An 11900-nucleotide genomic window follows, 5' to 3' on the forward strand; every position below is an offset into this window, starting at 1 on the left:
GAATCCAAGCCCTCTCATTGCCGTATTGTGGGGAGACTTACTGGTGTTGATAACGTGCCTGTCTTCGGTGACCTGCAGGTGCCCACAGGTGCTTATCGTCTTACTAATCAGGCAGACCGAATCCAAGCTCTCTCATTGCCATGTTGTGGGGAGGCCTTATTTTTCTCTATTTCTCTATCTCCGGGCATTCCTATTTCTCCTATTTTACTTCTATCTGCGAGCATTCCTATTTCTCTCATTTTACTTCTAAACTTGTTTCTCTTATCCCCGCGGTTTCCCGGCGCCCGCCCCGAGGCTGCTTCTCGGCGCCTCGCCACCCCGCGGCGGCTTCCCGGCTTTGCGCCGCTTCAGCCCGCGCTTCTCTCATCTGTGCGGCTTCCCGGCTTTGCACGCGCACTCCGCGGTCTCCGCGCCCCTTCGCGTCCGCACCACGGCCTCGCGCTAGCCCCGGGTTCCCTATCTACTTGTGCCCCACGCGCTCTCTCTGCGCGCAGCGGCTTCCACGAGTCACACAGCACAGCTCACGTTTCCGCCACCGGCATTCAATCCAAGTTCCCCGGGCTAACCTGGCGAACTCAACCCAGCTCACGTCTGCGCCCTTCGGCTTGGCTTCCCGTCCTTTGCTCCCCGGGCTAATCTGACGGATTCCAACCTGGCGGCCCACGTCTCTGCCTCTGGTTCCAGATTTTCACCTTTTGCTCCCCGGGCTGACTTGAAGAATCCCAAGATAGCTTACGTCTCCGCTTCAGCCTGCACTCGCGGCTTCATCCTCCCTAACATATTTTTCTCTACCCGGTATGTTTCCTAACTTTTCTTCCAACAATATTCCTCCCTCATTTCTCCTGGCTTCTCCCCACAGTCTGTGTCCGAGTCTGTTTGTTCTAGCTTTCACTTTCACTTTCAATCTTAGAGATTTCTCCTAACTTCTTTCCCACAGTCCGTATCTGAGTCTATGCCTAGGCTTTCAATAGCTTCTTCCGGCACCTTTTCCGTCCGGCTTTTCCCTAGGCTCTTTGCTAGTCTCTCTCTCCAGTATTTTCCCACTTCTTCCCGTTTCTTCCCTCCTAGGTTTCCTATCCGAGTCACGGCACCATTATGTCGCTCCCCCTCTTCGTGGAGGAACGACACTAAACCCTGCCTAGGCTTCATATCCGAGTCACGGCACCATTATGTCGCTCCCCCTCTTCGTGGAGGAACGACACAAGACCCTGCCTAGGCTTCACATCCGAGTCACGGCACCATTATGTCGCTCCCCATCTTCGTGGAGGAACGACACAGGACCCTGCGTTGTTCTTCTGTCTGCTCGGCCCTCCCCGGGTTTGCTGCTGGTTCTTCCCGGGTTGGCTACCGACCCTTCCACCTCCGTGGAAGGGCGGTTCCCCCTAGCCACTTTCCCCACTTCCGCAGGGGAGCGGCACACCACCGGCCGGCTCTCTGGGGGCTGCACAGGTGTTCCTCTTAGATAGATGTTCCCCTTAGATGTTCCCCTTAGATGTTCCTGGTGCATGTTGTCTCTCTCCTCCTTTTTTTTTTTTTTTTTTTTTTTTTTTTTTTTTGACAGGCAGAGTGGACAGTGAGAGAGAGAGACAGAGAGAGAAAGGTCTTCCTTTGCCGTTGGTTCACCCTCCAATGGCCGCCGCTGCAGCCGGCGCACCGCGCTGATCCGATGGCAGGAGCCAGGATCCAGGTGCTTTTTCCTGGTCTCCCATGGGGTGCAGGGCCCAAGCACCTGGGCCATCCTCCGCTGCACTCCCTGGCCATAGCAGAGAGCTGGCCTGGAAGAGGGGCAACCGGGACAGAATCCGGCGCCCCGACCGGGACTAGAACCCGGTGTGCCGGCGCCACAAAGCAGAGGATTAGCCTAGTGAGCCGCGGCGCCGGCCCTCTCTCCTCCTTTATAGTCCTCTTCCACCAATCCCAACTCTGCTACCCACACGCCGAGTATGCTGCTCTCCTCCAATCAGGAGCAGGTCCTACAGTTTATTGGTTGAACTGGAGGCAGCTGCGTAGAAGCTGTTTCCTCCTCTCCCAGCGCCATATTGTGGGAGAGCAGATGCATAGAATAAGTCTTAATCCGAGTAACTTAGTCTAGTCCGAGTTGCTCCCAGTTGCTCCCCACAGTAGGAAGCCAGAATCAGAAGTGGAGACATGGGGCTGGTGTTATGGCACAGCAGGTAAGGCCACCCCTGGTGATGCTGGCATGCTATATGGACACCAGTTCATGTCCTGGCTGCTCCTCTTCCAATCCAGCTCCCTGCTAATAGCTTGGGAAAAGCAGCAGAAGATGGCTCAAGTGCTTAGGCCCTGCCACCCATGTGGAGGACCCGGATGGAGCTCCTGGCTCCTGATTTTGGCCTGGCCCAGCACTGGCAGTTGCGGCCATCTGGGGAATGAATCAGTGGATAAAAGCTCACTCTCTCTCTCTCTCTCTCCCTCCCCCCTCTTTCTTTGTAACTCTGACTTCCAAATGGATAAATAAATCTTAAAAAACTAAAAGAAGTGGAGCCAGGCACTTTGACACAGACGCACACATTCCCAAGAAGCATCTTCATTGCTGTACCACATGCCCACACTATCAGCTCAATTTTTGTAGAAAGTCTATTTCTTTGTTTTAAATATTTATTGATCTACTTGACAGAGTTGCACACACATATACACACACTCACAAACACAGAGAGAGATAGAGAGCTCTTTCATCTGCTGGTTCGCTCCTCAAATGGCTGCAACAGCCAGAGTTGGGCCAATTCAAAGCCAGGAGCCAGAAGCTTCTTCCGGGTCTCCCATGTGGGTGCAGGGGCCCAAGCATTTGGGCCATCTTCCACTGCTGTCCTAGGCCATAGCAGAGAGCTGCATCAGAAGAGCAGCAGCCAGGACTCAACTAGCACCCATATGGGATGCTGGCACCACAGGTGGAGACTTAGCCTAATACGTGACAGCGTTGGTCCCTGGTTTCATATCTTGAGATTGCATATATGAGTTTTAGAATCAGTAGCTAAAAATCCACAAAAATGATGGGCTCAACAAGAGAGATTCAAGAGTGAGAAGAGAAGAATGAGGAACACTTCTCATGTGGATATTTACAAGGAGGCACAGGAAGGTAGAGTCGTGGAAAAGACTCTGAAGCCGTCGGAAAGGAAGGAAGCCAGCGAGGAAGAGTGTGATTGTGGTACCCACCAGTACACAGTGTTCAGACAGAGAAAACGGGGCAGGGTGACAGGACAGGCCAACTCAGATAGGGACCGAAAATGTGCATTGTATTTGCCAAGTAGGGTCTTATTAGATAACGCAACAGAAGTCTTAGTGAGCTGATGAAGTCAGAAACAAGATTTTAATGGCTGAGAAGTGAACAGGGTGATAGAAAGTTGGGGCCATGGGTACAGAAAATTCTTATAAAGTGTGGTGAGAGAATGAGAGGTATTTTAGGAATGTAAGGTGAAGTGAGAGTTTTGCTGGAAGGGTCAGAATTATATGTTGAGGTGGAGTTTAAAAAAAGAATGTGAGTACGGTCATGCACTACAAAATGACATTACAGTGGACAACAGACTGCATACACAGAATGATTTTTTTATCAGCTCAATTTTTTAAAGGATTTATTTTATTTATTTTGAAAGAGTTAGTTGCAGAGAGAGAGAGAGAGAGAATCTTCCATCTGGTGGTTCACTCCCCAGATGGCCGCAACGGCCGGAGCTGCACCGATCCAAAGCCAGGAGCCAAGGGCTTCTTCTGGGTCTCCCACATGGGTGCAGGGACCCAAGGACTTGGGCCATCTTCTACTGCTTTCCCAGGCCATAGCAGAGAGCTGGCTCGGAAGAGGAACAGCTGGGACTAGAACTGGCGCCCATATGGGATGTCAGTGCTTCAGGCCAGGGCTTTAACCCGCTGTGCCACAGAGCCGGCCCCTATCAGCTCAATTTTTAAAAAAGATTTATTTTATTTATCTGAATGGCAGAGTAACAGAGAGAGCAGGAGAGAGAGAGAGAGAGAGAGAGAGAGAGAGAGAGAGAGAGAGATCTTCCATCTGCTGGTTCACTCTACGAATGGCTGTGACAGTCAGGGCTGGACCAGGATAAAGCCAGGAGCCTGGAACTCCATCCAGGTCTCCCATGTGGGTAGCAAGGGTCCCAGCACTTGGACCATCTTCTGCTGCCTTCCCAGGTGCATTATTGGCAGGGAACTTGTCTGGAAGTAGAACAGCTGGGACTCAAACTGGCACTCCCAATATGGGATGCTTGCATTGCAGGTGGCGGTTTAACCCACTGCCCCACAACACCAGCCCCGACCACCTCAAATTTTTTACCCTGCAATAATACAAAGGTACTTCAACAAGTTCACAGGAAAGTGGAAAGAAAAGATAATTTATTTTGCTGCAAAAATGTTTGGAAAGCCACACACTGCATTTTCTCAATACACATTTTTCATGAACTCTTTTTTTTTTTTTAAGATTTATTTATTTATTTATTTATTTGAAAGGCAGAGTTACAGAGAGGCAGAGACAGAGAGAGGTCTTCCATCTGCTGTTCCACTCCCCAAGTGGCCACAACAGCCAGAGCTGAGCTGATCTGAAGCCAGGAGCCAGGAGCTTCTTCTGGGTCTCCTATGTGGGTGTAGGAGCCCAAGGACTTGGGCCATTTTCTACTGCTTTTCCAGGCCATAGCAGAAAGCTGGATCAGAAGTGGAGCAGCCGGGTCTCGAACCGGCACCCATATGGGATGCCAGCACTACAGGTGGCAGCTTTACCCACCATGCCGCAATGCCAGGCCCCTCATGTACTCTTTGAAGACCTCTAGTATGTATGCGGGGTTTTTTTTGGACCAAAATGAATTTACTTTCCTTGGCATCATCTTGATTTTGATGGCATCAACAATGATTTCATGAGGAAGGTGCTTGAACATTGCACTTCGGGTTATCCAAGTGGACCACACTTGCAGCCAGATGAAGACACAGGATGTCTTTGTTTAGATTAAGTTCCTCACCGCCACTGCTAAAATCATCGCCTATCATCCAGGGTAATGGATGCCCCATGTGACATGCACACGCCCTCTCAAAACAAAACCGGGGCCTCAAGCCTCCCTGGGGCTACTCAATCTTCTTCTGTTTCTCTTGCACAAAAAGCCACCCTTGCTGAGTCACTGCATTGGAGTTCTCTGGAGCTGGGCTCAGCAGCGCAGGCAGCCATCTGGTCACCAGGAGGTGACTCTCAAGGCTGGGTGGACCTCACGATGGCCCAGACCATGGATCACATGGCCCCGGGGGGCCTGGAGGCACACACTTGCTGCTGGTCCCTGAAGAGTGTGCTGTCTACAGCAGAAAACTGCTCCTGCCCTTGGGCAAAGAAGCCCGTGTTGGATTTGGGACAGAGCATGACAGTGAGTCAGCCCTGGAGCCTCCAATGGACCCTTCTCTAAACAGACACCTAAACTTCTAATAATGCCACCTCCCGTCATTACAGAACAGCAATTCCCAAACCTGCATGAGTCTGAGAATCCCCCAGAGGGAGAGTCTGAGAAACACAGTGTCCAGGCTGGCCCAGGATCTTCAGGGTCCAACTGCCAGGGTGGGAGTTGTGGTTCAGTTGCTGAGCTGCGACTTGGGTCACCTGCATCCCCCACTAGATCCAGTCCTGGCTGTTCTGCTGTCGATCAGCAACCCGGCTGATGGGCCAAGTGCTTAAGCCTCTGCCACTCCCATCAGAGACCTGGCTGGGATTCCTGGCTCCTGGCATCAGCCTGGCCAAAGTTTGGCTGTTGCAGGCATTTAGGGAGTGAACCAATGGATCAAAGATCTCCTTTTTTATCTCTCTCTGTTGCTCTTTCATTAAGATGAAATTAAATAAACCTTAAAAAAAACCAAACAGTCAAAAGTTGTGAGAATTAGAAATGTGAGAGGTTGGGTATATTGTTTATAGTTGCAAAGGCAACGGCTGGGAAGCTGGAGTGGGATGATACACGCTGGGGAGCTAAGGAGGTCACACAACGTCAGCTCTCCTGCGTCCTGGCAAGGAGGCCATGGATAGGGGCACAGAGGCCGCATCAGAAACACAGAGGGCTCTGAGTGCTGGCGTCAGGGGCAAAGCTGAAGGGCTGAGGCGTTGCCAGGCCCAGGCTTCCAGCCCAGTAGAGCACATGCAGGTGCTGAGGCCCTGGTGGGGACCAGAGGAGACCCCATGTCTTTTGTCTGCAGTAACTCAATTGCCCTCAAACCAAGATAGGCCATGAAGGAGACACTGGCATGAGAATAATGAGATTTCTTTCTGGAAGCCAATGGAAAAAGACCCAGTCAGCCGAAGCAAGCTAGACCCAGAAATTTAGAAGTTACTGGAACCAAAGCATCACCATGTCCCCTCTCACTGCTGATGGTCACCCCCAAAGAAAGAGAGCTGTCAGAGGGAAAATGAGGTGTCCCAATGCATGGCCCATACCTCCTTGTGGAAGGAGGACAATAGAGGGACTGAAACCAAACACAAGAATAAGATGGTGCTCTTCCCCAGAGCACCTCAGAGTCTGGGCAGGCAATGATAACGTATTTATGAAAGTACTGAATATGATTATAGTCAACCAGGAAACCCACCTCAGCTCAACACTATCAGTTAGGCACTGTGGGGTGCTCAAGGATAATTTTTAATGTTTATTTATTTATTTTAATCCACTTGATAGGCAGAGAGGGAGAGAGAGAAAAAGAGAGAGAGAGAGATCTTCCACCTGCTAGTTCACTCCCCAAATGTTGGGCCAGGTCAAAGCCAAGAAACTGGGACTACATCCGGGTCTCCCAGGTTGGTGGCAGGGTCCCAGGTAGTTGAGCCATCTTCACTACTTCCCCGGTGCATTGGCAGGGAGCTGAGTTAGAAGTGGAGCAGCCAGAATTCAACCTGCACTCACGCACAGGATTTGAGAGACCCAAGCACAGCTGAATGCATGGCAGCACCCCACTGCCCCAAGGATTTAGGAAAAATCATGAGTCTCAAATAGATATAAAAACATACATGTATCAGAGAGCTTGCCGAACTCCTCCGCGTGGAAACTGGTAAGGCGTCATAAGGCTCCAGTGGAGAACACCCAGAGCAAACCCACACATAGAGCACAAACGCCACAACAGCTGGCCAAATGGGAGCCCAAGTGTCCACAGACAGGGTTTACATGCTAAGGAGGTTATTTTGCATTGCTGTCAGTTATCTGCAAATTAGAGGAATGCAGCACAATTAGTCACATAAAATCAGAATCAGATCATCTGCAAGGATATGCAGAAACTGAGGCACAGTTCCTATGTTCCACCAGCTTATAGAGTAGTGAGGAACATGGCTGGTACTGGTGCCGCAACACATAAATGATAGTAACAAAAGTAGTGATGGCAGGGCCAGCACCATGGTGTATGTGGTGCTGGCATCTCACATGGGCGCCAGTTCAAGTCCCAGCTGCTCCACTCCCAATCCAACTCTCTGCTAATCGCCCAGGAAAGCAGCAGAGGATGGCCCCAGTGCTTGGGCCCTTGCACCCACTTGGGAGACCTGGAAGAAGCTCCTGGCTGCTGGCTTTGGATTGGCCCAGCTCCAGCAGTTGTGGCTATTTGGGGAGTGAAAGATCTCACTCTCTCTTTCTGTAACTGTGCCTTTCAAATAAAAAAAAATTTTTTTTTAAAAAAAAGAATGCCATTGTTATTAAAAAAATTTAAAAAGCAGTGATGGCAAGCATGCCACCCACACCTGCAGAGTGGCTGGAAGCAAGGTCAGTGGACTGCAGAGGCTGGAACAAACATTCTTTTTTTTTTTTTTTTTTTAAGATTTATTTATTTGAAAGACAGAGTTACAGAGAGAGGTAGAGACAGAGAGAGTCTTCCATCTGCTGGTTCACTCCCCAGATGGCCACAATGGCCGGAGCTGCGTCAATCCGAAACCAGGAGCCAGGAGCTTCTTCAAGGTCTCCCACGTGGGTGCAGGGGCTCAAGGACTTGGGCCATCTTCTACTGCCTTCCCAGGCCATACAGAGAACTGGATTGGAAGAGGAGCAGCCAGGACTAGAACTGGTGCCCATATGGGATGTCAGCGCTTCAGGCCAGGGCTTTAACTCGCTGCGCCACAGCACCGGCCTAGAACAAACATTCTTAGTAGGTAACTGGCTCAGCAGATTTTTTGGAATAATGGATATCTGAGCCCACCTTGAAGAACAGTTTTTGTGAAGTCCTTTTTGTTTCAGGTTTTGTTTTTATGTCATAGGCTTAAAAGACGATGTGTACATTTTCAAGACACAACAAAGCTGAAAGTACGTCACAGTGAATTTTTACAGGGCACACTGGGATGCCCATCTAGATTCTACTGTGAACATTTCATTTCAGCCGGTCTATCACAGATCCGTCCGTGCACCCTGCCTCCTGACCTCCATCCATCAATCCAGCATGCTAATGCATCTCACAGTAAACTGTGTAACTGTCACTTCTCTTTCAGCATCCTTCTCGTTAGCCAGAGTCCAGCATGCGCTCGCACCGGTTTCTTCTGATGTTAAATGTAGCTACAAAGACAAAATGCACAAATCTCAAGTGCATAGTTGCCAAGAGTTGACAAGCACATCCACCCATGTAACCCAAACCTCCGTCAAGACACAGAACAAAATCATCACTCCAGAAAGTTCTCTGGGGCCCTTGCCAGTCAATTCCTAACCACAGAGGCAACCAGCTTTGATACTGTTCCTCCATAGATGAGTATTGCCTGTTTCAGAACTTTGTTTAAAAGGAATCCTATGGGGCTGGCAGGCCCTGTGGCGTAGTGGGTTAAGCCACCTCTGCAATGCCCACATCCCATATAGGTGCTGGTTCAAGTCCTGGCTGCTCCAGTTCCAATCCAGCTCCCTGCTAATGCGCCTGAGAAAGCAGCAGAGGATGGCCCAAGTCCTTGGGCCCCTGCCACCCATGTGGGAGACCAGGATGGATTTCCTGGCTCTTGGCTTTGGCCTGGCACCACCCCAGCTGTGGCTACTTTGGGTGTGAACCGGCAGATAGATATAAGATCCCTCACTCATGTTCTCTCCCTCTCTGCCACTCTGTCTTTCAAGAAAAATAAGTGAATAAATCATTAAAAAAGTAAATTATCCTCCAAAGACCTTCCTTCTATCTGCAAGAGGTCTCAGGAGATGAGGCTTTCTGACTCAGAGGGTCTCACTCGCTGTCTTGTGCCTTCAGGGAGGGCTGCTCCAGCAGCAGCTCCCAAAGTGGCTGTTGGAACAGGGGAGGCTATCCGTCCCCAGGGAGCGCTCACATTTGTCTAAGGAGTTGTGTGCAGTGTTGTGGCTTGGAACACAAATGGAGAGGAAAAGGATTTAATCAATAGCCATCTTCACTAGCCAGATAAGGACCCTGGAAAACAGGGTGACTAAGACACTTACCCAGGTGTCACACGGTTCTCTGGGGCAGTCTAAGCTTGCTCTACCTCCTTGTGGAAGATTGACAGGGGGCTGCAGACGTGGAGCTACAGTGCTAAGAAAACACCGTGTAACCTTCCTTCAGACACGAGGATCCACACCAAGGTCACGTCCTCACCCAGGCTGGGTTGTCCTTAACTGTACCACTCTGCATCCAGACCCACCTGTGAGACAAAATGCAAGCCTGGGATCAGAGGGGCTTTGCGGCTGGGGCTGGCCATCTTAGCAGGAAGGAAAACCCCCACCCCCACCCCAGGACACACCTGGCAAAGTGCCCAGGCGAAAGTAAAGGGAGAGAGTGTATTTTTTCCTTTTGGAAATAAAATGTCATGCATCTACTTGAGGCTTACAACATGAGGCTATGGGATCCACAGAGATTCATAGCTATATATAGACAGGACCACGGTGGCTATAGTGAAGAACCCAGCTACTTTTTTGTAAAACAAAGAGCAGCAGAAAATACAGCTGGGCAACCTGCTACCTCTCCAGATTATGTATTTGCATTTTAATGCCAGCTCTCAAGGACAAAATACCTTGTCCAGAAAACAAGTTGCTCTCGGTGCCTTCCTAACATCCCATCACAGCCTCTGTGGCCCACAGGTCTGGGAGCTGTGGCCACTCCTTCACCTGCTGAGCAGGAGAGCTGCGGGGGGCTTCAGAGTCCCTGGCTGGCGTTACAAAAGCCTGCTGCACTGCTACCCTGTGGCACTGACTGACTGACTGGCTACTGTCCGAACATTTTAGGCCACTGAGGCTCGGCTCGCTGGAACCCCTTAGGTCACTGGGCCTGAACCCAGGCCGGATGAAACAGCTATGATCCCAGTTTTACTCAGGAGACCCAGAGAAGTCTGGCGTCTGATCCAGGCTCTCCTTACACTTTCTCAAAGTGTTTCTGTCCCCACTAAAATAGTCTTTTCTGCTTTAGCTGCCTCCTGGCCTTCTTTGAACCCTAGAACCTAACAGTAACTTACTAGAACTTTCCTGGGTTCCCTTTTCTGCCTCTGTAACATGGTGTAGGGGAGGTGGGGGGCTTCCTCATTTCACCAGGTGCTGATTTTCCTTAGACCATGTGTCTTGGGTGGCTGTTGTAGCGCAGTAGGTTAAGCTATGCTAGGGATGCCCACATCCTCTGTCAGGGAGCTGGGCTGAGTCTCGGCTCCTCTGCTTCAGATTCAGCTTCCTGCCAATGCTTCCTCAGAAGCAGCAGATGGTGGCCCAAGCTTGGGCCCTGCCACCCTCATGGGAAACCTGGATGGAGTTCCAGGCTCCTGGCTTCAGCCTGGCCCAGCCCTGGCTGCCATGGGAATACAGGGAGTGGGCCAGCAGATGGAAACACTCTGTCTGGTGGAGATGATAGGGTGGCTCGGGCCCATCTCTCCCCAACAAGCACCCCCAAACCTCTCTAGCCCTCACAACAAGCTTGCAAGGTAGGCTTGACCCCAGTTTCATTTAGGAGACCCGGAAAAGTCTGGCACCTGACCCAGGCAGGAGAAGGCTGCGAGCTGTGGGTCCGGCTGACTGCAGGAGGCTGGCCCTCTGCCGTAGGTACAGATGCCCAGCCATCAGCTGTCACACAGCTCCTGAGCCTGCCCTGGCCCATCAGGGAGCCTTCTCCTGCCTGGATCAGGTGCCAGACTTTTCTGGGTCTCCTAAATGAAACCAGGGTCATGCCTACCTTGCAAGCTTGTCATGAGGGCTAGGGAGGTTTGGGGGTGCTTGTGGGGGGGAAATGGGCCTGAGACACCCTACCATTTCCACCAGCCTCTCCAGCAAAAAAATAAATAAATAAATAAATAAAAACACCCTGTGCTGGTTGCCTATGTCCCTGTTCAGACTCTGCTTGGCCCCACTGTGTAGCAGCCCTTCCTCCCTCTGGTGCCGGGCAGGCCCTCTGGGAACCTAGCATCAGACAAGGTGGTCCCAGAGGGTGGCCAGCTCCCACACGGAAAGGCCAGGCAAGGTCCGATTCTACTTCTAGGTTTTCCAGGTGTGTAGGCGCAGGGTCCTAGCTGCTATGACTTACCTGGGGGGAAGAGGCAGTCTAGTTCCTGCGCCTGTTTTGGGGGGAGAAAGGTCCGCCAGATCTGGCGAGCACGCTTTCTTGGGCTCGAAGTTCTCAGCACGCCAGTGCACTGCATTTGGGTGCCTTGTCCTGAATCTCCACAACACTCTCTCAGAACGTTAGCGCTAAAGGAGCCCCGCGTTAAGGCTCCTCTGTGAGGCTGGCTGTCCCCACACCTGCAGCCCCAGCCTCTGCTCTGCGAATGGATGGCAACATGCAGACATCCCGCAGCTTTGCCTGATGGGGACCTGGGCCCACTTGTGCGCCTCCCGCCCGCGGCAGGTCCCCCTGGAAGCCGGGGGGACGCTCCTCTGGCCCGTGCGCCCTGGGCTCCGAGCGGCCCCCGCCGGGTCTCCCGGAACCGAGGCCCGGCGGGGCAGGCGGGGCAGGAGCCGGGGCAGGGGTGCGGGGCGGGGCGGGGCGGGCGCGGCGTC

The 11900-nt window shown here is 51.7% G+C and overlaps 1 long non-coding RNA gene across 1 annotated transcript; it reads right to left on the bottom strand.

Moving 5' to 3' along the window:
• Positions 1-7748: 7748 nt before the first annotated feature.
• Positions 7749-11863, bottom strand: LOC138848446 (uncharacterized). Its single transcript, XR_011386234.1, has 3 exons — positions 11428-11863; positions 9369-9568; positions 7749-8498 (listed from the first exon to the last, which is right to left on the bottom strand). It is a non-coding gene; the product is annotated as an uncharacterized lncRNA (long non-coding RNA).
• Between the last annotated feature and the right edge of the window lie 37 nt (positions 11864-11900).

The sequence above is a fragment of the Oryctolagus cuniculus genome, chromosome 2 (genome assembly GCF_964237555.1).
Source record: "Oryctolagus cuniculus chromosome 2, mOryCun1.1, whole genome shotgun sequence".
NCBI lineage: Eukaryota > Metazoa > Chordata > Mammalia > Lagomorpha > Leporidae > Oryctolagus > Oryctolagus cuniculus.